At 40.5% G+C, this 25098-nt stretch overlaps 1 long non-coding RNA gene and 1 other non-coding gene across 2 annotated transcripts in view; both read right to left on the bottom strand.

The window, feature by feature from the left end:
- Positions 1–14585, bottom strand: part of LOC133042265 (uncharacterized) — a 301029-nt gene extending 286444 nt beyond the window's left edge. Inside the window, exon 1 of the long non-coding RNA XR_009689461.1 lies at positions 14528–14585. This is a non-coding gene — a long non-coding RNA (uncharacterized LOC133042265). The remainder of the gene's footprint in view (positions 1–14527) is intronic.
- An 8711-nt stretch (positions 14586–23296) lies between these two features.
- TRNAC-ACA (transfer RNA cysteine (anticodon ACA)) lies at positions 23297–23368 on the bottom strand. Its single transcript has one exon. It is a non-coding gene; the product is annotated as a tRNA-Cys (tRNA).
- Positions 23369–25098: the final 1730 nt, after the last annotated feature.

Here is a 25098-nt window from a genome sequence, read left to right as displayed (position 1 = left end):
GGGAGTATCCTTGTTACTCTATTCTAGCGAGTTTCTGCTGAGATGGGATTACATAAACCTTACTAAGTCCTGAGGACTTCATTCCTTTTCCCTGTTGTACATGCAGACTGTGTTCTTCCATTATTGCACTAAGTATGTCACTTTGCCAACAAAGGTCCATATAGTCAAAGCTATGTTTTTCCAATAGTCATGTACAGTTGTGAGAGTTGGACCATAAAGAAAGCTGAGCACTGAAGAACTGATGCTTTCAAACTGTGGTGCTGAAGAAGACTCTTGAGAGTCTCTTGGACAGCAAGGAGATCAAACCAATCAAACCTAAAGGAAATCAATCCTGAATATTCATTGGAAGGACTGATGCTGAAGCTAAAACTCCAATACTTTGGCCACCTGATGCAAAGAGTGAACTCACTGGAAAAGACCTTGATGCTGGGAAAGATTGAAGGCAGGAGGAAAAGGGGAATAACAGAGGATGAGATGGTTGGATGGCATCACTGATCCAACGGTCATGAGTTTGAGCAAACTCTGGGAGATGGTGAAGGACAGGGAAGTCTGGCGTGCTGCAGTCCATGCGGTCACAAAGAGTTGGACATAACTTAGTGACTGAACTGATGGAAGATGTGTTTTTTCTCTTCCTAAAATTACATCGATTCTATAAGGCATACACTATCATCATTACCATTTTACAAATGGGGAAAATGGAGGTTTAGCCAAGTTAGTTAACTTGCCTAAGACAAGTTAGTTAACTTTGCCACACAACTACTATGGCAAAGTTCAGATCTGCCTGACTCCAAATTCCAGGTCCTTAACCTTTAGTTAGAATAATTCTTATAATTATGGTCCAGTCCTTGATCATAAGATCTTGTCATTATCAGTTGCATTTCAATGATTCCTAAGTACATTCAATGCTAAAGTCCTCTTTTTACATGAAGGACTTGTCTCTACAGATAGAGAAAGATCATCCAGAGAAGTGTTCCCTGGAACTGTTCCCCACATTGTATTCATCAGTAGGAAGTTGGACCCCAGCGATTCTACTGAGAGAGAGTCAGTTCCTTTTCTATCGGCAGTTTTTGTCCCTGATAAAACAAAGGCAGTGTCCATCCAAAAAGGAGGCCTTTCTCTGATCTCATGTACCAATCTGTTGTTCAATGGCTAACTTGTATCCAACTCTTTGTGACCCCATGGACTGTATCCTGCCAGGCTCCTCTGTCCATGGGATTTCCCAGGCAAAAGTACTGGAGTGGGTTACCATTTCCATCTCCAGGGGATATTCTCAACACAGGAATCAAACCCATGTCTCCTGCATTGGCAGGCGAATTCTTTATCACTGAGCCACCTAGGAATCTGAACGGCACATAATATCCATTGACTTAAACAGAAGGAATAGACCTTTATTTCACGGCAGGTCTAAGAGGAGGAAATGCCCATTTCCTGCTTCCTAACATACAGGCCTCTGGGCACCTCCACTGAATTTCCTCTTTCTTTCTTTGTACAAGCTTTCTTTCCACTGGTTAATTTCTTCCCAAGTGGGCTCCCTGTTGGGAGGTAGGGGGAGAAGATTACCCCCTACCCCTTGGGACCACCAGACTGGAAGAGCCTTCCCAGTGGGGGTCTATCAGAGGAAGAGCACGCAGATGGGCAACCTGAAGTGAACTGGGGTTGGTGCAAAAGCCTCAGGTGTCTCTGGCACTTGCCGCTTGCTGGCAGTACCAATTAACTGCTATTGCCCAATGACCAGATGCCACAAAGAAACATAGTAAATGATTAAGTGTTTGTAGATCATCAGTTTGGAAGATGTCTTGTAAATTAATCTCGTTAGCTTGAGGTATCCATGACTCTGAGATAAAACAGTAACCGAAAACGCTACATGAGCTATGTTCCATTCTAAAAGCTAAATACCTTTTTATTTCCTCTTGTTAGAGTTCTTGTTTTGCACAAAGATTATGTGTTACTTTCATGATTGCATTTGTTTATAATTATTAATCAAAACAAATTTTTTATTCATTAGACATGAGCTAATTAAAATGTCAGGTTTAATAATAATTTGAGGAAGAAAATAAGATATACACATCCATACTCTAATACAAATCAGAAGATTACAATTCACTGTGCAAAACCACACAGCTTCTTGTGGCACTTAAGGTTAAGTTCTCACTCCTCAACAGAGCCCAAAAGACCTCAAATAGTGGTAAAGAACTCACCTGCCAATGCAAGAGACATTAGAGACGTAGGTTCGATCCCTGGGTCAGGAAGATCCCCTGGAGGAGGAAATGGCAACCTACTCCAGTACTCTAGCCTGGAAAATCCCATGGACATAGGAACCTGGCAGGCTACAATCCAAAAGGTCACAAAGAGTCAGACACGATTCAGTCACTGAACAATCTACCATTCACCTCCTTATTCACTGCAATTTGTTTCTTGAATCTGACAGTGAATCTCTGTCTCAGGACATTTGCACAAGCTATTCCCTCTGCTTGGAACACTCTGCCCTCCTTTATCCACCAGAGTCTCAGCTCCAGTTTCACCCCCTCAGCAAGGACTTTCCCAACATATCATCAAAATTCACATCTTCCCAGCCTCCTCACAATCACCCTCAAGAACATCACCTATCTTGTTTTCTTGATGATACTTACTACTGTCTGAAATTATCTCATTAATGTACATGTTCCAAGCTATTATACATTTTAATAGAAGATATAATCATGACTCCCATACACAGGTAAAAACAAACATACATCAAAGTTTAAGATGTTTGCTTAAATTTATTTTTATTTATATTTTGGATGAGCTCCACAGCATGTGGGATCTTAGTTCCCCCACCAGGGATTGAACCTGTACCCCCTGCAATGGAAGCTCAGAGTCTTAACCACTGGACCACCAGAGAAGTCCCTCCAAGATTTTGATTAGCTCAGTAATTAATGAGGTGACCACAGTGAAATGTGACCACCAGTTCAACAGAGAAATCCAAATGCCACACACTGATATTCAGCTAAGGAATGCAGAAGTGGGCTTACAAACTGATGTAAAACAGGTAAAACTGCTCAATAGCGACAAGGTGATAAATCAACTACATTGCACCTGACATATTTTGCAATTCTACGGGCAGGAATTAATAGAATGACTAACAGTTTTCTACAACTTAACTTCCACCTCTCCAGAGTTGTAAAGATAGTTGTATTACTATTACTATCTGAAACTCTCCTTTGTTCCTTTTTTCTAAACTCCATGCCCTGAAATATAAGTTTCATGAAAGCAGAAACTTTGCCTGCCTTATTCACCAGAGTTTCCCCAAAGCTCTGAATCATGACTGATTTATATCAGGTGCTCAGGAATATTTCTTAAATAAGTAGATGACCAAAGTCACAGTTTCACTAAGCATAATGCCTTCCAGGTCCAGCTGTATTGCTGCAAATGGCAATTTTTTTCTTTTTTATGGCTAAGTAATATTCCATCACACACACACACACACACACATGTGCATACACATACACACACCCTGTATCATACTTATCCATTCTTCTATTGATGGACACTTAGAGTGCTTCCATATCTTGGCTACTGTAAATAATGCTGCTATGAGCATTGGGGTGCATATGCTTTTCCAAATTAGCATCTTCCCATCCTCCTCACAGCCATGGGTTTCCTAAAGGGTCAAATGATAAAATTTTTCATCTGAAGCACCATAGCAATGTAAGAGGCTTTATTGACTCCATCCTCATTATACAACATAGTGGTTATTATGAATCTCTGGAGTCAGTTGCCAGGGTTCAAATCCTGGCTTTGCCGTGTGTTACATTAGCAAAGTCATCTAGCATTTGAAGTTCAATAAAGGTGAAACTTGCCCAAGGACATACAGCTAGAAAAATAGAAGGGTAGGAACTTTACCCCACGTCAGGCTAACTTTACCCTCCCAGGATTCTTCCCTTTGGGCCGTTAGTCATAACCTTTAATTTCAGATTTCCAGTAACACTGTTATTCATTGCATTATCTGCAACTTCCACATCCTGGGATCTTGTTCCCTGAGACATCAAGAACCAGCTCTTAAGCCCTGTCACTGAATTACCCAGAACCTAGTATAACACCTATATATATAACACCTATATATAACCTAGTAAGTCCTAATACATCCGTGTCAAACAAGTGAAGAAATTCACATATGTCCAAGTCAATGGGGAAAAGACAGAACAATTGTCTCTCACCTATTCAGGGTTTATTTAACTAGCAAGAATAAAAGCTGTGAAAACAGTAACCACTCAGCTCCCAGCAAATAGTTGTACCATCCCCATCTAGTCTGCCATCAGCTTCAGTCAATGTGCAATCCTATGGCACATTAAGTGGAGAATTTGATCCAAAAGAAACACAATCAGTAGGCACATAGGCAATTGTTCTGATTAAACACTGCCTGCTGGAATTGAAACACCATAGGCTGTTTGCAGAACTCCTTGATTTTAATTAGATAAACTCCATCTTAATAGCAAAGATACAACAATGCATTCCTCAGGCCCCATGGAGTGACAAATGTAATGACTCTATGATAGAGTATGGCAATTCTGCATCCAGTTGGGGAAATTACAAGATGATCGATTAAAGTTGCCCAGTTTAATTCCTCCAAGTCTCATTTGGTGGACCGAGGTAGGCAGTTCTCCCTGTGTCAGCCTTCAGGGAGCAATTTATCTTGCCAGTATCCCACCTGGAAGGGGACTAACATTTGTTATCAGCTGATTACGCACCAGGCTATCAGCTTAGGCATTTGCATAGAGGATCTCTGTCAATCCTCTCCAGTGACCACTATGTTACAGATGTGCAAACCGAGTCTCAGTGAGGGTAAATAATGTATTCTGACACACATCTGGTAAGTGGTAATGCTTGGATTCAAACCTGGAATTGCCTGTTATCAAAGACACTGGTGTTTGTGGGACAGCTAAGAGGTAGCCCTGCCTGGATTCATACCCTGGCTCTGGTATGTATTAGGAGAGAGCTTTGGTAAGTTTCTTAAATTTCTCCATCCTCGGCAGTCTCATCTGTCAAATGGATATCACAGTAGTTCCCATCTCATAAAACAGGTATGAAGTGTACATGAAACCAGGTAAAGAGCAAAACGTTAGTTGTTAGCCACTAACTATGATCTCCTTGAGTGTTTCTGAGATCTCTGTCATGTTAGGAAGAAAAGACCAAGTGTGTAGCAGAGAAGAGCAAACCTGACTCCATACTGAATCTACTTCTTAGCTCTAACCGCCCCCCACCCCCCCTGCTCTGTCTGTGCTGAGTCATGCTGGCTTTGCACCTTTTGTTACAGAATGTTGCCTGCAGCCTGAAATACACAGGAGAGCCCATTCTTAAGGCTCTGATCTTTAAAGGTGTAGTAACACTTTCTCCTTCCTTACAGAGGTACACAGAACATGGGTAGACCTATAGCTGATTCATGTTGATGTTTGGTGGAAACCAACACAATATGATAAAGCAATTATCTTTCAGTTAAAAATAAATTGTAAAAAAAAGTTGTAGAACAGAGAAGAACATTGGTTGGAGATTTTTAAGAACATTGTGATTAGATCTATGTGGACAGCTGCAAGGACAAAGGATTCTGGCACCAAGAAATCTGCAACAACCAGTCATATCCCCTCCCCTTTTAATGTAAAAGAAGCCTTAATTCTAACCCAAGTAAGATGGTTCTTTGGGACAGTAATTCACCATCTTCTCCGTCTGCTGACTTTCTAAATAAAGTTGCTATTCCTTACCCAAAAATGCATCTCTCAGGGACTTCCCTGGTGGTCCAGTGGTTAAGAATCCATGTTCCAAGTTCCAATGCAGAGGATGTGGGTTCAATCCCCGGTCGGAGAACTAAGATCCCATGTGCAGCAGGGCAGCTAAGCCCTTGCACTGCAATAAGAGAAGCCCCCATGTGCCACAATAAAGATGCAGTATAGCCAAATAAAAATAAATATTAAAAACAAGAACAACTTGTCTCTCAGTTTATTGCCCTATCATGCAGCAAGCAGTATGAGCTTGGACTTGGTAACGAGTAGAGTCCAGAGAGTTCCACATGTTTGGATGAGGTCACACAGAAAGTAAGTACCCAAGTTAGGACTGAAGACAGCTCAGGACCTTTTTAAAATTCAACTAAATGCTGCAGACTTTCACTTTATCTCCACTGATCAAACTTGCCAGGTAGGAAGCACAGATGCCCTAAGTAAGGAGATTGAGCTCAGAGCAATAAGATGACCAGACCCCAGACACTCAGACATTGAAACAAAGAGGCAAGCTTAACTCTTCTCCACCCCACGATGTCTATGGCACTAGTGCTGTGAAGACCAAGGCCAAGGTTAAGATGGTCAGAGTCTGAATGCCAGTCCTGCAGCTTCTTAACTTTGAGACTCAGCTGTCTCATCCGTAAGACGGAGAAAGTTTTAGCCCCTAAACTCATGTCGTTGTTTTGTTAAATAACTTATTGTTGGGGAAGTGCTTAACACAGTCCTTGGCATTATTTTGCCCTGCTGTCACCAAGTTCCACTTTCCCTATGTGGGAATAACAGCTGCTCTTATTTTCTGTGATGGTTGTAGATATTAAATTATTTAACCCTTAGAAATGCTTAGCATGGTGTCCCATATATATTTTGGAAGCAATCAGTAAACGGTCATTGTCTTCACCTAATAGTAGCAGAAACAGTGGTGGTAGAGATAACCCTCCCTCTACTGTTACCAAATCTTCACACCTTAACCAGAATACTAATTTTGTTTGATTTGATTTCTTTCCTAAGAGATGTACTTGTTTACTCCTGGAGGAAGGAGAAGAAGGTGGTAATTCTACTTAGTACCCCCAATAAGGGGGAGAGCCCACCCTGCTAAGGATACAGAAAGACAAAGTTCACCTGCTCAGTATCTACCTCCTAGAACTGTTGAGAGGATGAAATGGGACAATTCCTGGAATGATCACGGTGGTGACTGGGGATCCACCATAACTTCCTAATGCTTCACAAACTAAACAAGTGTCACAGAATATCACAGAAGGTGATCTGAAATTTTTTCAGCTGCAACACTCTTCAAATGGAGGCTTTTCTATTTGCATGAAAGTGAAAGTCGCTCAGTTGTGTCCGACTCTTTGCGGCCCCATGGACTATACAGTTTATGGAATACTCCAAGCCAGAATACTGGAGTGGATAGCCTTTCCTTTCTCCAGCGGATCTTCCCTACCCAGGAATCGAAGTGGGGTCTCCTGCCTTGCAGGCAATTCTTTAACAACTGAGCTATCATCTATTTGCACATAAAACAGGAAAAAACCCATGGGCTTTGGCAGTATCTACCAGAGTTACAATTCATTTACTCTTTGATGCACTAATTCTACTTCTAGAAATCAGTCCTATAGAAAACTATCTTTGATAGAGTATGAAAGGACATACATGGAAGGTTATTAATTGTAGTATTATTTATAAGTCAAGACATTAAAACAACTGATGTGTCCAGCCATCAGGTGCACTTAAATAAGCCATGGTACATTCACACAATAGAGGACTATGTGGACATAGAGAATGAGAACAGTCTGTCTGCAGTAATATGGAGAATTCACCAGGGTATATTTCTAAGTGAAAACAGTACTAAGTGTAGACCAGCTATAATATGCTTCCTCTTGTCTAAAACAAGAAAATAATCCCCATATGCTTCATACATTTACAAAAACAACAAGGAAACAAGCACAGGAAATACAAACAAGAAACTAACAAAAATGCCATTTGTGGTGGTTGTTTAGTCGCTAAGTTATATACAACTCTTTTGCGACCCCGGTTACTTCACAGGAAATATATTGGAGAATTGTGGAGAGGAAAGAGATGGACACAAAACTTCCTTGTGTTTGCCTTTCTATACCGTCACACCCTTTGACTGATGTAAGTTCATGCCTATTAAAAGTAAAGTTACCTTCTAAAAGCCTTTCTAAAAATTGAAAATAAACCGAGACAAATAAACCTAACCATACATCAATTTAGTAACATAACCACACAGAGAAACGATCATTTTTTCCCCCCAAGATGCTTTGACCACAGCACTTTGATTTAACATCCTCTGCAGAACATGTTCCATGGACAAAAAGAACAACAGGGCAATTTCAATCTGACTGTAATATGTTAGTGAGAAAGTTCATACTGTTATTCTGAAACCATTTTATTTATGTCATACAATAAAACAAAGGAGGAGTTATGAATGACTGTCAAAGAGAATAAAAGATTCAATTGTGAGATCAAAAATTAACAATAAAATTAACATTGACATTGCAGTGGAAATAGTTAAATGAATGAATGATTCTACTAATTGTGTATTATCTTAGTCCATTGAAATGGTCTAGCAACAATGTCACTAAGGTAGGTATAATCACACCTAGCACTCTGATTTTGCTTTACAAAAAATCTATTTTTCTTGGAGAACTGGTTGCTTTCAGGACTGGATTAGGGAAAGTACAAATTGAGCCTGGAACACACTGTCATGTTCAAAAGCAAAGAAGCTTTCAAATAGTAATTGGATATGTCAAAAGGACACAAGAACCACCTGGAAGGAGCTCATGCTGCCCAAAATCGTCATGACTGGAGTCCTAAAAGAAACAGTGATTATCATGGATTGAAATACTTGGGACTTATGAAAGCCATGAGTCTATAATGATACTCAAAAAAAAAGAAAAACTAGGAACGAAAGTGTATTTGTTACCATTTGAAGTGGTTACTAAAGCAACATCTTCCTTTGCAAATTGGTAATTAAAGAGAAGTAATTAAGTATTCATCCTAGCTTGTCTGTAAAAAACTGTATTTCAGGGCAAATAGACCCATTTATGACAGAGAGATTTACTTTATGGAAGCAGGTCAAGCACTAAATGTAGAAGGAATGTTAGAATTAAAAAGCTAACACTAACATCAGTCCTAATGAGATGGATGAAACTGGAGCCCCTTATACAGAGTGAAGTAAGCCAGAAAGATAAAGAACATTACAGCATACTAACACATGTATATGGAATTTAGAAAGATGGTAACGATAACCCTATATGCAAAACAGAAAAAGAGACACAGAAATACAGAACAGACTTTTGAACTCTGTGGGAGAATGTGAGGGTGGGATATTTCAAAAGAACAGCATGTATACTATCTATGGTGAAACAGATCACCAGCCCAGGTGGGATGCATGAGACAAGTGCTCGGGCCTGGTGCACTGGGAAGACCCAGAGGAATCGGGTGGGGAGGGAGGTGGGAGGGGGGATCGGGATGGGGAATACGTGTAAATCTATGGCTGATTCATATCAATGTATGACAAAACCCACTGAAATGTTGTGAAGTAATTAGCCTCCAACTAATAAAAAAAAAAAAAAAAAAACTAACACATCACCACTCCTAATAGATCCTGAGGCATGGAAAGCGGTTCTGTTAGCACGGAAGTGCAGATGATTAAGTCCAGTGTGAGAAGGGTCAGAGAAAGCTCCCGGGGAGTCAGTGTGGGCTGAGGCTTGAATGTGAGAACAGAGAAAAAGAACACAGGAGGACTTATCAGATCAGGGCATGTGCTGGGGAGCTGGGAAAGCTTGAGGATCTGAAGGCCATTGTTAACCATTCAAGAGATCCAAAGTCAGCACAAACCCTCTACGTTGCAGAGAGTCCAAATTTTCTTTAGAAAATGCCTTTGGAAGGAGCTCTGTGGTAGCCCCATATGGGAGACACCTCAGCACATTTCCCCAGAACTGGGATCATCACACTGTTTGAGAAATATGAGGTGGTTAGCAACTGACGGCAAAGGTAGCACGCTCTGAGAGGCACATGGAAACTGTAGCCAGCTGAGGGTAAAACAAGAGCCCTGTCTCCCATCTTTGACTTTCTCAGGGATGCATGGCACATTCAGCAGATCAGCTGCCATTGCTGTCGCTGTTCCTCTTGTTCAGTGTTATCTCCATCTCCCCTCAGCTGTAACTGAAAATACCCATGGAGCCAGTCCCTGATGCTCAGGATTCACGATGCTAAGGTATATAAGAAGGGATGAGGGACCAGAGGTGACACTAGAAAAGGAAGCAGAAGTCACATTAGGAAGGAGCTACGTTGGAACCATGTAGGTGAGATGTTGGAGTGAAGGAAAGCTACTGGAGAGAGTTCCAGGTAGGTTATGGCATCTTGAGATCTGTGCTTTGGAAAGATTACTCTAGTTTCACTGTAAAGAAGGATGGGGAGCAGCCTTAGAGAATGAACTTAGGGTTGCTGGGGGAAGGGATACTTAGGGAATTTGGGATGGACGTACACACTGTGATGTATTTAAAACAGATAATACCAAGGACCTACTATATAGCACAAGGAACTCTTCTCAATGTTAGATGCCAGCCTGGATGGGAGGGGAGTTTGGGAGAAAAGGATACATGTGTATGTATGGCTGAGTCCCTTCCCTGCTCACCTGAAACTGTCACAACACTGTTTTTTTTTGTTTGTTTGTTTTTTTGTCACAACACTGTTAATCAGCTATATCCCAAAACAAAATAAAAGCTTTAAAGTGAAAAGAGAAAAAAGGGCATAGAGGTCACAGGAAATCGGATGAGGGTAAGAAATAAAAACCTACTGTATAGTACAGGGAACTCTACTCACTACTCTGCAATGACCTCTATGGAAAAGACTCTAAGAAACAGTGGATATATGTATAATTGATTCACTTTAGTGTATAGCAGAAACTAACACAGCACTGTAAATCAATTATACTCTAATGAAAATTAATTTTAAAAAATAATGCAGATACATAAGGGAGATATTACCATCACTGTGTTTAAATCTGACTTCCCTCTCAGTTCTTCCTCGAGGGATCAAGCATTACATGAACTGGATATGAATGCAAAGTTATAGATCTGAAGGGAAAAGTAGATGCCAGCTTTGAAACCCCAGTGCACAAAAGAAAGGCTTTTTAGGGATCTATAATAGATTCCTCAGCTACAGAAAGCCAATGAGTGAGAAGTGGCCGGTTCCCACTGAATTCCTCTAGGCAAATGAGAGGAACCACATGGAATTTCTTCCCAATAACTGACCCATAGTGGAAATTATAAGTGGGATCAAGAAGGGGTCCTTTTCACTTCAACCCACCTAGAAAATACTAAAAATAGCTGCCTCCTGGAAAGACAAATACCAACATTCTGAACAGTTTTCTTAGCACATATTCATTTATCCAGCAAATTTATTGATCATCTACTACCTCAGGGACTGCACCTTAGATTTACAAAAATTAGAAATTAGACCCCTTGATAAATGAAACAGGCAACTGAACAGGAAATTCAGAGCAGGGTAATGGGTATTCTGATGTGGGTGAGCAGATCTTTCACAAAACCAAGGCTACCGGCTTCAGTGACCCCGGGAAGCTACACCTACCTGAAGGTAACTGGATGCGAACGGGCTGCTTACTACAGACAAAATGTCATCAGCATGGAGTATGAAAAATGAAAGAACTCTGGTGGATTTCATTTCCAACCTGTCTCAGCATCCACCATGTTTTTGGTTTCCAGTCTCCCTGTTAAAAATACTTTTAAGGTGAACAAGACCACTGTGCTGGTTAGTAGTTATAGTAAAATAAATGAAATTGAATTATTCAGTGATAGTTATATAACCTAAAGAATTTTGTTTCAGGAATTTAAGACAAAGGTGAGAATGCTTTACTCCTTTGTTCTTAAGTGCTAAAATAAACAGTGCTAAATGACAGATACATCGATGATTGATAAAGCAATTGCTAAACATTATATACAACAAACTCCCCTTTTACATATCTGATATGTGTCATCTCTTTTACATCTTTGTGTCAGAGTTATTTGCTTTCTTCAAAATACTTACTCAAAGGAAAATAACTCTTAGTTAATCTGAAAATTCTGATGAGTTTTAATTGGGCAGCATACAATGTTGTACAAAAAACACTTTACATCCAAATGCCCATCAACTATGAATGCATTTTCAAAATGTCGTATACCCATATGATGAAATACCACTCAGCAATTAAAAGTAACAAACTATGATAATTCTATAGTATGGATGAGCCTCAGAAATATTAAGCTAAGTTTAACAAGTCAAATACGAAAGACTATATATCATTTACATGAAAGGTCTTTTCATCTTTAAGAAGTCTATGAAGGGCCTATTTGTACAGATAAAAAACAGATCATGGTTACTTATGCCTAGGAGTGGAGGTAGAAATTAATTGCAGACCCAAGGAAACTTATTGGGGTGATAAACATGTTCTAAAATTAGATTGTGGTGATAGTTACACAATTCTATACATTTACTAAAATAATTAAATTGAACACTTATAAAAGGAATTTTATGATGTGGAAATTATAGTGCAAAAAAGTTATTAAAGCACATATGTCCCATATTTCTAATTCAGGTAAGCAGGAAGGAAGTATTTGAAGAAATTTCAAGTACCTACCTTGCACTGACCATCTACTTAAGAACAGGTATTTTTATCTCTGTTCCAGAAAACCGTCTTCAGAGAAAGAATGCAATTAGCCCAGAGACACACATCTAATGCTAAGCTAAATTAGGAATGGAAGCCAACTGAATTCTTCTAAATCCTGTACACAATTTGTAGACTATGGAAAAAACACAATTCAGTCTCACTTCCATCTTATCTAAAAGTTCATAGGTATTACAGAAAAGTTTCTTCCAACATGCTCATCTTCAGTGAATCTTAACTATTTGTTTTTAACCTACCTCATCATAAGAATACTATTAAAAGCAAAGAGAAAATAGTTAACTGCAAAAGAAGACCAAAAAGCAATGAAGAAATTCTCAACAAAATATTAGCAAATCATACAGATTCATAGAAGAAGAATTAAACAATTTGATCGAGTGGAATTTGTCAAAGCAATATAAGGCTGTTTTAGCACAGAAAATCAAAAAACCATATGATCAGCACAACAGACAGAGCATGTGTATTTGACAAAATCCAATCCACAGTCATGATAAAACTCTCACAAAAGTTGAAATAGAATTAAACTTTTTGCCATGATAAAGAGAATCTAGAAAAAAAATTACAGCTAACATCATATTTTATGGTAAAAAATCCACATTTCTCTGTAATATCCAGAATAAAGAAAAGGTGCCTGCACTTGACACTTGTATTTAACATTAGACCAGAAGTTCTATCCAGTGCAATCAAACAAGAAAATGAAATAAAAGTCATCCAGATTGAAAAGGAGAAGTAAAACTGTCTTCACAAAGATCTGACATGATCCTAATGTAGAAAACCCTAAGAAGTCCATAAAAAATACTAGAAATAATAAACAAGTTTAGCTAGGTCACTTGACAAATGATCAATTATACTTATACACAAGAATCAATTGTATTTGGTAGAAGCATCAAACAATCTGAAAGTATAATTAAGAAAACAATTTAATTCACAATGGAATCAAAAGAAATAAACACCTAGGGAAAATGTCAGTGATGGATGTTCAAGATTGTATACCTAAAGTTAGAAAATATTGTCTAAATAAATCAAAGATTTAAAAATAAAGACAACACTTGTTTCTGTATTGGAAGACTCAATAGTGCTACAAAGGAAACTCTACCCAAATTGATCTATAGGTTCAATGCAATCCCTATGAAATTCCTAGCTATCTTTCCGCAGAAACTGAAATAGCAAACAATATTAAGAAATCAGAATAAAATTAGAAGACTCAGATGTCCCAACTTGAATATTTATTGTAAAGCTATACTAATCAAAACAATGATACACTGCCATAAGAATACACATGTAAATAAGTAAATATAATTGAGGGCCCAAAAATAAACTCATACATTTTCAGTCAACTGATTCTCAAGAAAAATGCCAAGAAAATTCAATAGGGAAGAAAATTCTCTCAATAAATGTTATTAATACAATATTCGCTTTCAGAAAGATTAATTTGGACACCTACCTCACACCATACTAACTCACAAATACTAACTTGAAATTGATCAAAGACCAAAGTGTAAAATCTAAACCTATAAAACTTTTTAGGAAAAAAAAGAAAAAGAAAATCATGATCTGGGGTAAGGCAATGATTTCTAGATACATCTCAAAACCACAAGTAATGCAAGAAAAAAAAATTGGTAAAATGGACATAAATTTACAACTTCTGTGATTCAAAAGACACCATCAAGAAAGAGAGAAGACATGCACATAATGGGAGAAAATATTTGCAAATCATGTATCTGACAAGGCACTTCTATCTAGAATGCATAAAATGTTTACAACTCAGAAACAGACAAACAACCAATTTGAAAATGGGCCAAGTATTTGAATAGACATTCTCCCAAAGAAGATAAACAAATGGGCAGCAGGCACATGAAAAAATGCTCAACATCGTTACTCCTGAGGAAACACAAATCAAGACAACAACATGTCACACCCAGTTGAGTGGTTAGAATCTAAAATTCAGGTAATAACAAGTGCTGACAAGGATGTGGAAAAAAACTGGAATCTTCATATATTGCTGGTAAAATATAAAATGATACAGCCACATGGGAAAGCAGTCTGATGGTTTCTTAAAAAGTTAAAATACACTTACCATATGCGACCAGCAATTCCACTCCTGGGTAATGTCTGAGAGTAATGAAAGCACGTGTCTAAAAGAAAAACAAAAACAAATCTTGTACATGAATGTCTATAGCAGCATTATTCATAACAGGCAAGAAGTGAAAAAAAATCCAAATGTCACCGCACACTTTTTATATGGATTTGCTAATCCAGCTTAATTTGAATGTCAGCTTCTCTAGCATTTCACATTTGTCTCTGAACACTTCAAATAATCAACATTTTGTATTCTCAAGATGAAACTTTAATTCTACCAACTTTGCTATTCTTACAGCCTTGCGTCCTTCCCCATTCCCTCCCCTCCCCAAACCCTGCCTCTGCTACAGTCTTTAGGCAAAATCATCTCTTGCTAGGAAATAGTTGCAGCAAACTGTCTTAGATCTAGTCTAAAATATTTGACAGTTTCCAAGGAATTAGGCTGGTTGCTCTTCTCGGCAAATTACTTTCACTGAATAGGTTTACAGGGAATTGGTGTTTTGGTGAATTGCTTTTTGGCAAATGGATTTTCAGCAAATTGACTGAGAGCCAAGGAACAACTCCATTCCCCTGTATTCTCTGCCACCTTACAGCTTCACTCTTTGTTCACATAAATGAACATAAAAGTCACATGTTTTCATTGTTTGAGCCTCTTAGGGACTTCCAGTCTTCAAGACCTAAAGCTTGTCAATTCAGATTTGATGACCTGACTGTGCAACATAACAAAGTTGAAGAGTGCGAACCAGGCAGTGTAGACTAGGAGTCCCTCCCCTATTTCCCCCAACAGCCATGAAACCCTTTCTTCTAAAGTATCCAGAAGTCTAACATATAAAGGAGGCTCTTGTTAATGTACAGAGAAGGCGATGGCACCCACTCCAGTATCTTGCCTGGAAAATCCCACGGATGGAGGAGCCTGGTGGGCTGCAGTCCATGGGGTCGCAAAGAGTCAGGCACGACTGAGTGACTTCACTTTCACTTTTCACTTTCATGCACTGGAGAAGGAAATGGCAACACACTCCAGTGTTCTTGCCTGGAAAACCCCCTGGATGGAGGAGCCTGGTGGGCTGCCGTCTACGGGGTCGCACAGAGTTGGACACGACTGAAGCGACTTAGCAGCAGCAGCAGCTGGCCAATGTAGGATCTGTTAGGCTTCCTCCCATGACCTCCCCCACATGCAGACCTATTTCTTTATCAGCCTCTGAGTTCCTAGGAAGGTGACCTGGTGACCTACATCACACAGCTAAAGAATTACTAGCCTCATCCCACTGTATCTTTTCAGGCAGAAAACTGAGGCACAGAGAATCCCAGTGACTTAATCAAATTCAAAAGGAAGAATGAAAAATAATGACAGAATATTAGACCTCCCGCCCTGCCCCAGAATGTGAATATTAATAACTATAGTCAAATCTCCCTATGTGGTATAGAAATCTTTCCTAGTATCCAAATGGATCTTCCCAAACTGACAATGGAAAGAACATGAATTTCTACTCCATCAGGTAATATTCTAGTTCTATTTCTTTCTTTCTGTGTAAATGTGCATGTTTTTTTTTCCTTTCCCTTCTACTTGCTTATTCCCTTCCTCTCTGCTTTATAGAGGACCTAAGGATTTGAATGTTTTCTATCTTTTAAAAGCAATTCTCCCCAAATAATCACCAACACTCAGAATAACCCGTAACCACAAGTCCAAATAAAGTTCACATTGATCAGTCAATTAAAACCCGCAAAGTAAATAAACACTACAGAGAGCAGCCAATACAGCTGAAAATAGCGACAACCCATATAAATTTGCATCAGAAATATCACTTCCCTTTGACATTTCTCAAATCAACCGCCTTTAGGCTCTTTACACAGTCTTTTCTCCAGCATTCTACTGCAGTTTCCTATGTGTTTGAGAGAGCTGTGTGAACCGATGACTTTCCAAGAAGTTCCACACACAGTCTCTCAGGGGAAATGATGCTAAAGACAGGTCTGCTACCTTCTCCAATTCCCCTGTTCAGGTATTCCTGGAGAGCTAAATCATGTACTAATGGAAGGATCTTTCACAGAAAATTTGGAAATGAAACTTAGGTTACCTGGAATCCATATTAAGTCTTCAACTGCAGGGAACAGAGAAAAAGCGGTAGGAAGAGAAACGTGTAGATTAAAAATATTGGGAAGCACAGGAGAAGAGAGAGGTCTCTGGAATCTAGTTTGCCCTCTACTCCTAGGGGTGACTGGTGAATGTCCTGTGTGGGCAAGAATGACCCTGGAGGTCAAAGCAGGCCAAGTTGCTGCATCAAAGCCAGCCTCATAGCTGCCTTTTGTTGAAAGCCCTTTTATACAACGGGCTCCAAGCTGAAAGCTTTATATCCATTATTACATTTGAATCTTAGATTCCCCACCTGAGACTTCTTAATTTTAAAAGAAAGGAATTTTAACTTTAAAAGCACAGTGACCACTTTATCCCAGTGATAAGATATGAAAGATCCCCACTGGGGTCACTCTGATTCTCTTTCATTTCTCCTAAAAGACCTCTACTTAAACTGTGAGAGCGACGTTGACGTGTATCCACTGCCTCGTGTAAAACAGCCAGTGGGCAGCCGCGATGCCGCAGAGGGGGCTCAGCCTGGCAGCTCGGTGATGCCCTAGACGGGGGCAGGGAGGCCCAAGAAGGAGGCGGTACATGTACACATATCGCTGATCCACACCGTGGTACAGCAGAAACGAACAACAGTGTAAAGCAATTATACTCCAATTTTAAAACAATACATAACCTATCATTCACCATTGCTTTTACACTATAAATCGAACTCCTCACAACAGCCAGAAAGCCTGATATGATCATCTCACTCCTGCCTCCTTGTCTCTTACTTTCTGTTAGTCCTTCCTTTAATCTTGTTCATTCCCGACATACATAACTATGTTTTCTCTCCTGTCCCTTTCACATTTCCTCTTCCCCTCTCCCTTTGTCTCTCTCTCGCCTCTATTCCACACCACTTCATTTATTGCTTGGGAAAGTTGCTGATGAAATATTTCTCACCAAGTCATGCATAATTGGTTTAATGCCTTAGTCTCCCTAGAGCATTTGCATTTTAATAGAGGACAATATTTTATTAGCATTAATGTTAATTATTAACTAAAATAGCTTTCACTTTTATAGCACTTTAGAGTTTACATGGCACATTTACATATAGTATCAAATCTCTACTCACAGAGGTGAAGAGAGGAACATGTTTTTACTGAAAGAAAAAAGCTACCTTGAAATGCATTTTCTTCCTCCAGTGTGACTCCTCCTTTTACTTGGGAGGAAGGGTACTTAAATTGAGATATTAAATGCAAACAATGAATAATGCCAAATCCTAGACAATCAGTACAATTAGGAAAGACTGATTTCTACATGTTAATAGGCATCTTTTACTTTGTTTATAATGAACAAGTAATGCTCACAGCAACAAATTTAAGAAGTTTTACCTCAAAAGAGAATTTCTGATAAGAATATCCTCTTATTGGAAGAACAATCTGTCATCATTAAATAAGAGTGGCATTCCACTCACAACTGGCTTCCCTGATGGCTCAGATAATAAAGAATCCACCTACAATGTAGGAGACTCAGGTTCAATCCCTGGGTCGGGAAGATCCCCTGGAGAAAGGAATGGCCACCCACTCCAGTATTCTTGCCTGAAGAATCCCATGGACGGAGGAGCCAGGTGGGCTACAGTCCATGGGTTACAAAGAGTCAGACACAACTGAGCAGCTAACACTTTCACTAAGGCAAACACTGCCATATTTAAAATGGATAATCAATAAGGACCTACTTATAACACATGGAACTCTGATCAGTATTCCGGGCAGCCTGGATGGGAGGGGAGTCTGGGAGAGAATGGATACACGTATGACCGAGTCCCTTCACTGGCCACCTGAAACTATCACAGCATTGCTAATCGGCTGTACCCCAACACAAAAGGTTAAAATGAAAAAAACAAAGAGGAGTATATAAATATCCTAAAGAAGGGGAACAAGAACATCTGTAGCATGACATATTCATAACAGCAAACAATGGAAACACATATCCTCAGAAGAATTTTTATATTCATACAATGAAATAATATACATACAGTGACGAGGAAGGACAGACCATGGCTACACACAACCATACGACTAATTCTCACAAACAGAATGTTGAGCAAAAGAGACCAAACTAAAGAGTATGTGTTCTGTGATTCCATTATATAAAGTTCAAAACAACCACAACTAGAAATCAGGGTAGCGGTTCCCCTCGCAGGGAGATAATGATGCAAAAAGAACATGAGGGGGTCATCTAGAGGTTTGGTCCTTAGCTGTTTCTTGATTTGGGTACTAGGTGCCAGGGAGTGTTTATTTTTGAAAATTTATCAAGCTGTATACTTTTAAGATTTGTGCCCTTTTCTGAGGTTATTCTTTTTGCCTTTTCATAAAGCTGTGTTTTTTTCAATAGTCATGTACAGATGTGAGTTGGACCATCAAGGAGGTTGAGCACCAAAGAACTGATGTTTTTGAATTGTGGAGTTGGAAAAGGCTCGAGAGTCCCCTGGACCGCATGGAGATCAAACCAGTCAATCCTAAAGGAAATCAATCCTGACTATTCATTGGAAGGACTGAATACTTTGGCCACCTGACGCAAAGAGCCAACTCATTGGAAAAGACCCTGATGCTGAGAAAAATTGAGGGCAAGAGGAGAAGGCGGTGGCAGAGAATGAGATGGTTGGATATCATAACTGAGTCAATGGACATGAGTTTGAGCAAACTCCGGGAGATAGTGAAGGACAGGGAAAACTGGTGTGTGTGCTGCAGTCCAAGGGGTTGCAAAGAGTCAGACATGACTTAGTGACTGAACAACAACAACAAAACTGATGTTATTTATGAAAGGTTTGTTTAGTAAGAAATTTACTTACAAGAAATGTGTGTGGCGTTCCGAAGTCTTATCAAATCTACTCTTCAGTCCCTAGAGAGTCCCTTCACCCCATCTTTCAGGCTTCTGGGCCCAGTTAGAAAATGTGTATTGGTAGGAGTGGGTTCCCCACACCAGCAATTCTCAGGATACCAACTGGGTGTCCTACAATTCAACTCAATTCTGACACACTCTACCCAGAGGTAGCATCTGATTCCATACTTTAAGGGTTCAATCCTACAAACCTGCCCCCCACCCACTTCAGACACCAAAACAAGCCCAGGTGATAGCCAACTGGCTATAATCAGAGGTTTCCACACCTCCTCCTCAGGCTCAATTAATTTCCTAGAGTGGCTCACAAAACTCAGAAATATTTTACTCCCTGTATTTCTGGTTTATTATTAAAGAATACAATTCAGGAACAACCATATAGAAGAAATGCCTGGGGCAAGGTCGTGGGGAAAGGACATGAAGCACGCATGCCTCTCCAGGCATCAGTTCAGTTCAGTCGCTCAGTCGTATCCGACTCTTTGCAACCCCATGAATCGCAGCACGCCAGGCCTCACTGTCCATCACCAACTCCCGGAGTTTACTCAAACTCATGCCAATCAAGTCAGTGATGACATCCAGCCATCTCATCCTCTGTCGTCCCCTTCTTTCCTGCCCCCAACCCCTCCCAGCATCAGGGTCTTTTCCAATGAGTCAGTTCTTCACATGAGGTGGCCAAAGTATTGGATTTCAGCTTCAACATCAGTCCTTCCAATGAACACCCAGGACTCATCTCCTTTAAGATGGACTGGTTGGATCTCCTTGCAGTCCAAGGGACTCTCAAGAGTCTTCTACAACACCACAGTTCAAAAGCATCAATTTTTCGGTGCTCAGCTTTCTTCAAAGTCCAACTCTCACATCCATACATGACCACTGAAAAAACCATAGCCTTGACCAGACAGACCTTTGTTGGCAAAGTAATGTCTCTGCTTTTCAATATGCTATCTAGGTTGGTCATAACTTTCCTTCCAAGGAGTAAGCGTCTTTTAATTTCATGGCTGCAATCACCATCTGCAGTGATTTTGAAGCCCAAAAAAATAAAGTCTGACACTGCTTCCACTATCTCCCCATCTATTTTCCATGAAGTGATGGGACCAGATGCCATGATCTTAGTTTTCTGAATGTTGAGCTTTAAGCCAACTTTTTCACTCTCCTCTTTCACTTTCATCAAGAGGCTTTTTAGTTCCTCTTCACTTTCTGCCATAAGGGTGGTGTCATCTGCATATCTGAGGTTATTGATATTTCTCCCAGCAATCTTGATTCCAGCTTGTGCTTCTTCTAGCCCAGCGTTTCTCATGATGTACTCTACATATAAGTTAAATAAGCAGGGTGACAACATACAGCCTTGGTGTACTCCTTTCCCAATTTGGAACCAGTCTGTTGTTTCATGTCCAGTTCTAACTGTTGCTTCCTGACCTGCATACATGTTTCTCAAGAGGCAGGTCAGGTGGTCTGGTATTCCCATCTCTTTCAGAATTTTCCACAGTTTATTGACAGTCAAAGGCTTTGACGTAGTCAATAAAGCAGAAACAGATGTTTTTCTGGAACTCTCTTGCTTTTTCGATGATCCAGCAAATGTTGGCAATTTGATCTCTGGTTCCTCTGCCTTTTCTAAAACCAGCTTGAACATCTGGAAGTTCTCAGTTCACGTATTGCTGAAGCCTGGCTTGGAGAATTTTGAGCATTACTAGCGTGTGAGATGAGTGCAATTGTGCAGTAGTTTGAGCATTCTTTGGCATTGCCTTTCTTAGGGATTGGAATGAAAACTGACTTTTCCAGTCCTGTGGCCACTGCTGAGTTTTCCAAATTTGCTGGCGTATTGAGTGCAGCACTTTCACAGCATCATCTTTCAGGATTTGAAATAGCTCAACTGAAATTCCATCACATTCACTAGCTTTGTTCATAGTGATGCTTTCTAAGGCCCATTTGACTTCAGATTCCAGGATGTCTGGCTCTAGGTGAGTGATCACACCATTGTGATTATCTGGGTCATGAAGATCTTTTTTGTATAGTTCTTCTGTGTATTCTTGCCACCTCTTCTTAATATCTTCTGCTTCTGTTAGCTCCATTCCGTTTCTGTCCTTTATCGAACCCATCTTTGCGTGAAATGTTCCCTTGGTATCTCTAATTTTCTTGAAGAGATCTCTAGTTCTTTCCCATTCTGTTGTTTTCCTCTATTTCTTTGCATTGATCACTGAGGAAGGCTTTCTTATCTCTCCTGGCTATTCTTTGGAACTCTGCATTCAAATGGGAATATCTTTCCTTTTCTCCTTTGCTTTTTGCTTCTCTTCATTTCACAGCTATTTATAAGGCCTCCTCAGACAATCATTTTGCCTTTTTGCATTTCTTCTCCGTGGGGAAGGTCTTGATCCCTGTCTCCTGTACAATGTCACAAACCTCCATCCATAGTACATCAGGCTCTCTGTCTATCAGATCTAGTCCCTTAAGTCTATTTCTCACTTCCACTGTACAATCACAAGGGATTTGATTTAGGTCATACCTGAATGGTCTAGTGGTTTTCCCTACTTTCTTCAGTTTAAGTCTGAATTTGGCAATAAGGAGTTCATGATCTGAGCCACAGTCAGCTCCCGGTCTTGTTTTTGCTGACTGCATAGAGCTTCTCCATCCCACCCCTCAAATTCACCAAAAGGAAATTCCCTGAACCCCATTGTTTGGGGGTTTTACAGAGGCTTCTTTACATAAGTGTTAGTTGCTCAGTCATGTCTGACTCTTTGTGACCACATGAACTGTAGCCAGCCAGGCTCCTCTGTCCATGGAATTCTCCAGGCAAAAATACTGGAGTGGGTAGTCATTCCCTTCTCCAGGGAATCTTTCCAACCCAGGGATGGAACCTGGGTCTTCTGCATTGCAGGCAGATTCTTTACCGTCTGAGCCACCAGGGAAGCCTTTAATTACACAGTCATGTTTGACAACTGATTGGTTATTGGTGATTGATTCAACCTCTAGCCCCTCTGCCCTCCCCCAAAATGAGGGAATGAGACTGAAAGCTCCAGCCCCCACCTTGGGGGGCACCTGCAGGCTTGCAAGTCCAACCTCGAGACCAAAGAAAAAGGCCTGACACAGCGACAGAGACATCAATCACATATTGAACAGGGTACGCTTACAAGTCTGAAGCAAAGTCCTGGAGTGGCACCCCACTGTATATGGCAAACAGGCAGGATCCGGCCGCAAACTTCACTCCTCCGGGGAAGGAGGCTACTGTTCATAAGGGGATTGACCTAAGACTGGCTCTTCAGTTACCAGGGAAACCAGTGGCTGGGGTGGGGGCAAGCGAGTAGGTAGTTACTAATGAAGCCCTATGATTAAGAGGGTTGGATAGTCATGTGAGTAGGGTGTAGGTAAAGCAGGGATTGGGTGAGCAGGAGGTGTACAGAGAGCAAGAGGACAGCCATGTTTAGCAGCCTGACCACACGCCCGCCCCATTCACAGCTGCTTCCTCTGGCAACCAGCTCCCATCCTTAAGTGCTTTCCACAAGTCACCTGTTAACAGAAACCCAACTATGGTGGAAAAGAGATTGTCATGAATATTAAGACACCCGCTTCACCTTTATGGCTCTGAAGTTTTCAAGCAACCAAGGACAAGACACCCAGTAACAAAAGATATTTTCATTTCACTTAGCAGGAAATTCCAAGGGTTTTGAGGGCCAGGAGCTGTGAAAGCGAAAGTGAAGTCACTCAGTCAGGTCCAGTTCTTTGCAACCCCATGGACTCTAGCCTACCAGGTTCCTCCATCCATGGGATTTTCCAGGCAAGGGTACTTTAGTGGGTTGCCATTTCCTTCTCCAGGAGATCTTCCCAACCCAGGGATTGAACCTGGGTCTCCCGCATTGTAGGCAGACGCTTTACCGTCTGAGCCACCAGGGAAGTCTGAACACAGGAACTGTGAGTGATGACCAAATATATATAAGAAACATATTTTGGTCATATGAATGATTGATTATATATGTATTTTTTCTTTTTTAATTTTATATTGTAGTTAATTAACAATGTTGCGTTAGTTTTGGGGATATAGCAAAATGATTCAGTTATCTTGCACCCTATTTTTAAATATTGTTTATCCAATACATCCCCCCTAACTAAAAACCCAATATGGTCTTCTACTATTGAGCAAGAAAAAGTTTTTTTAAAACAATAGAAATGCATCTGCTTAGAATAAATGAAAATAAATATCTCAAATATACAACATGGAGAGTAGGGCTTTTTAAAAATTGAGACAATAAAAGGATTGTAATTTATATTAATAATACAGATATTAGGAAATTAAGAACAGTTCACAGAAAGTTCTTGAAGTTTTCCCCTGAATTATATGCCAGGGACCTTCAGATTCAACTCTCTGGATTCAGTACTGGACCAAGCCAAAAATTTCAAGAGAGGAGGAAAATAAAACCAAAAACACAGTAAAGTCACAAAATCATCTCTTCTGCTCATGAACTGGTGTGTCCTCAGTGGCAAATGGCTGAGTTCCTGAACAGGTGCTGCATGTTAGCCAGCCAGCAAGGCTGTGAAAGCATCAGCCACTGTCTGTACCTAAGCCATCAGGAGCACTAAATTTTCCTTTCATTTGAAATTCTGCCACAACCTCCACCCCAAAGGGCAGGCCTGAACCCAGCGGTTTGATGTCCCAAGCAGATGTGTAACACAGGAGCCTCGCCGGGGAGGCGATTCCAAATGAGCATCTGTCTTTGGAGCCTAGTCCCCAGGCTATCTCTTTGCAACAGAACCTCGTCTGGAAACAAGACAATTATCTTTTCTAGTGGGGGCTGTGAGGGAAAAGGAAAGGCTGGAAAGGAGAAGGAGTTAGGGGCTGGGAAACCAACCAAATGCGGTTCGCTTTCAGGAAGTTGCTAGACTGGGTCTTTCAGAGCGGCTCACATGGTTTCACGATGCATTCTCTTTGAGGTTCCCCCACTCCGGATACCCAGTGCCCTCCTTTCAGCCCTGGCCCTTGCATCACCACCAACCAGGGGAAGGAGCCGGGCCAGCGGTCACCGTTCTCTTGGATAAGCTTTACCGTAATCGTCATAAACCTCAATGCTCAAGGTGCAGAGGGAGATTGGAGGAAACTTGTTTTTCCGTTGGTTTCTCTGTGAGTTCTGTGGCTAGTCATTCCTAGAACAGGAAGCTGGAGAAACTTAGGTGGGAAACACTCTTCCGACCAGCCGGGTTTCCTCACCCTTCTAGGGTACAACTGATTAGGAAAAGCTTCAGGGTTACATAAACTCCTTCCTTGGCTGGTTGGAGAGCGGGGGTGGTTCTCATCAAAAGTTAAATGGGTTGCTCACCCCTGAGAATTGCGATGCCCCCATCCCTGCCCCAAGAAGCAAGGTGGGAATCTCTTAGTTATGTGTCAGTATTGTTGCCACCCTCATTTCAACACCCCACTGAACTAGTCAAGAAAGACAACCAACTCCATTCATTCATTCAAGAAGTACTAATTAAGTGCCCACTATTGCAGGGACCTAGGATCCGTCAATAACACATTGGAGAACCCTGCCCTGGTGGACTCATCTTCTAGGGAAGGGAGACAGAATGAACAATAGTAAAGAAGTAAATTAAAAGCATGTTGGAAGGTCAAAAGTTAAATCGATGGAAAC

This window comes from Dama dama, chromosome 21 (assembly GCF_033118175.1).
Source record: "Dama dama isolate Ldn47 chromosome 21, ASM3311817v1, whole genome shotgun sequence".
NCBI lineage: Eukaryota > Metazoa > Chordata > Mammalia > Artiodactyla > Cervidae > Dama > Dama dama.
Note: the sequence above shows the minus strand (reverse complement) of the source record. Positions and strands in the feature narration are given on the sequence as shown.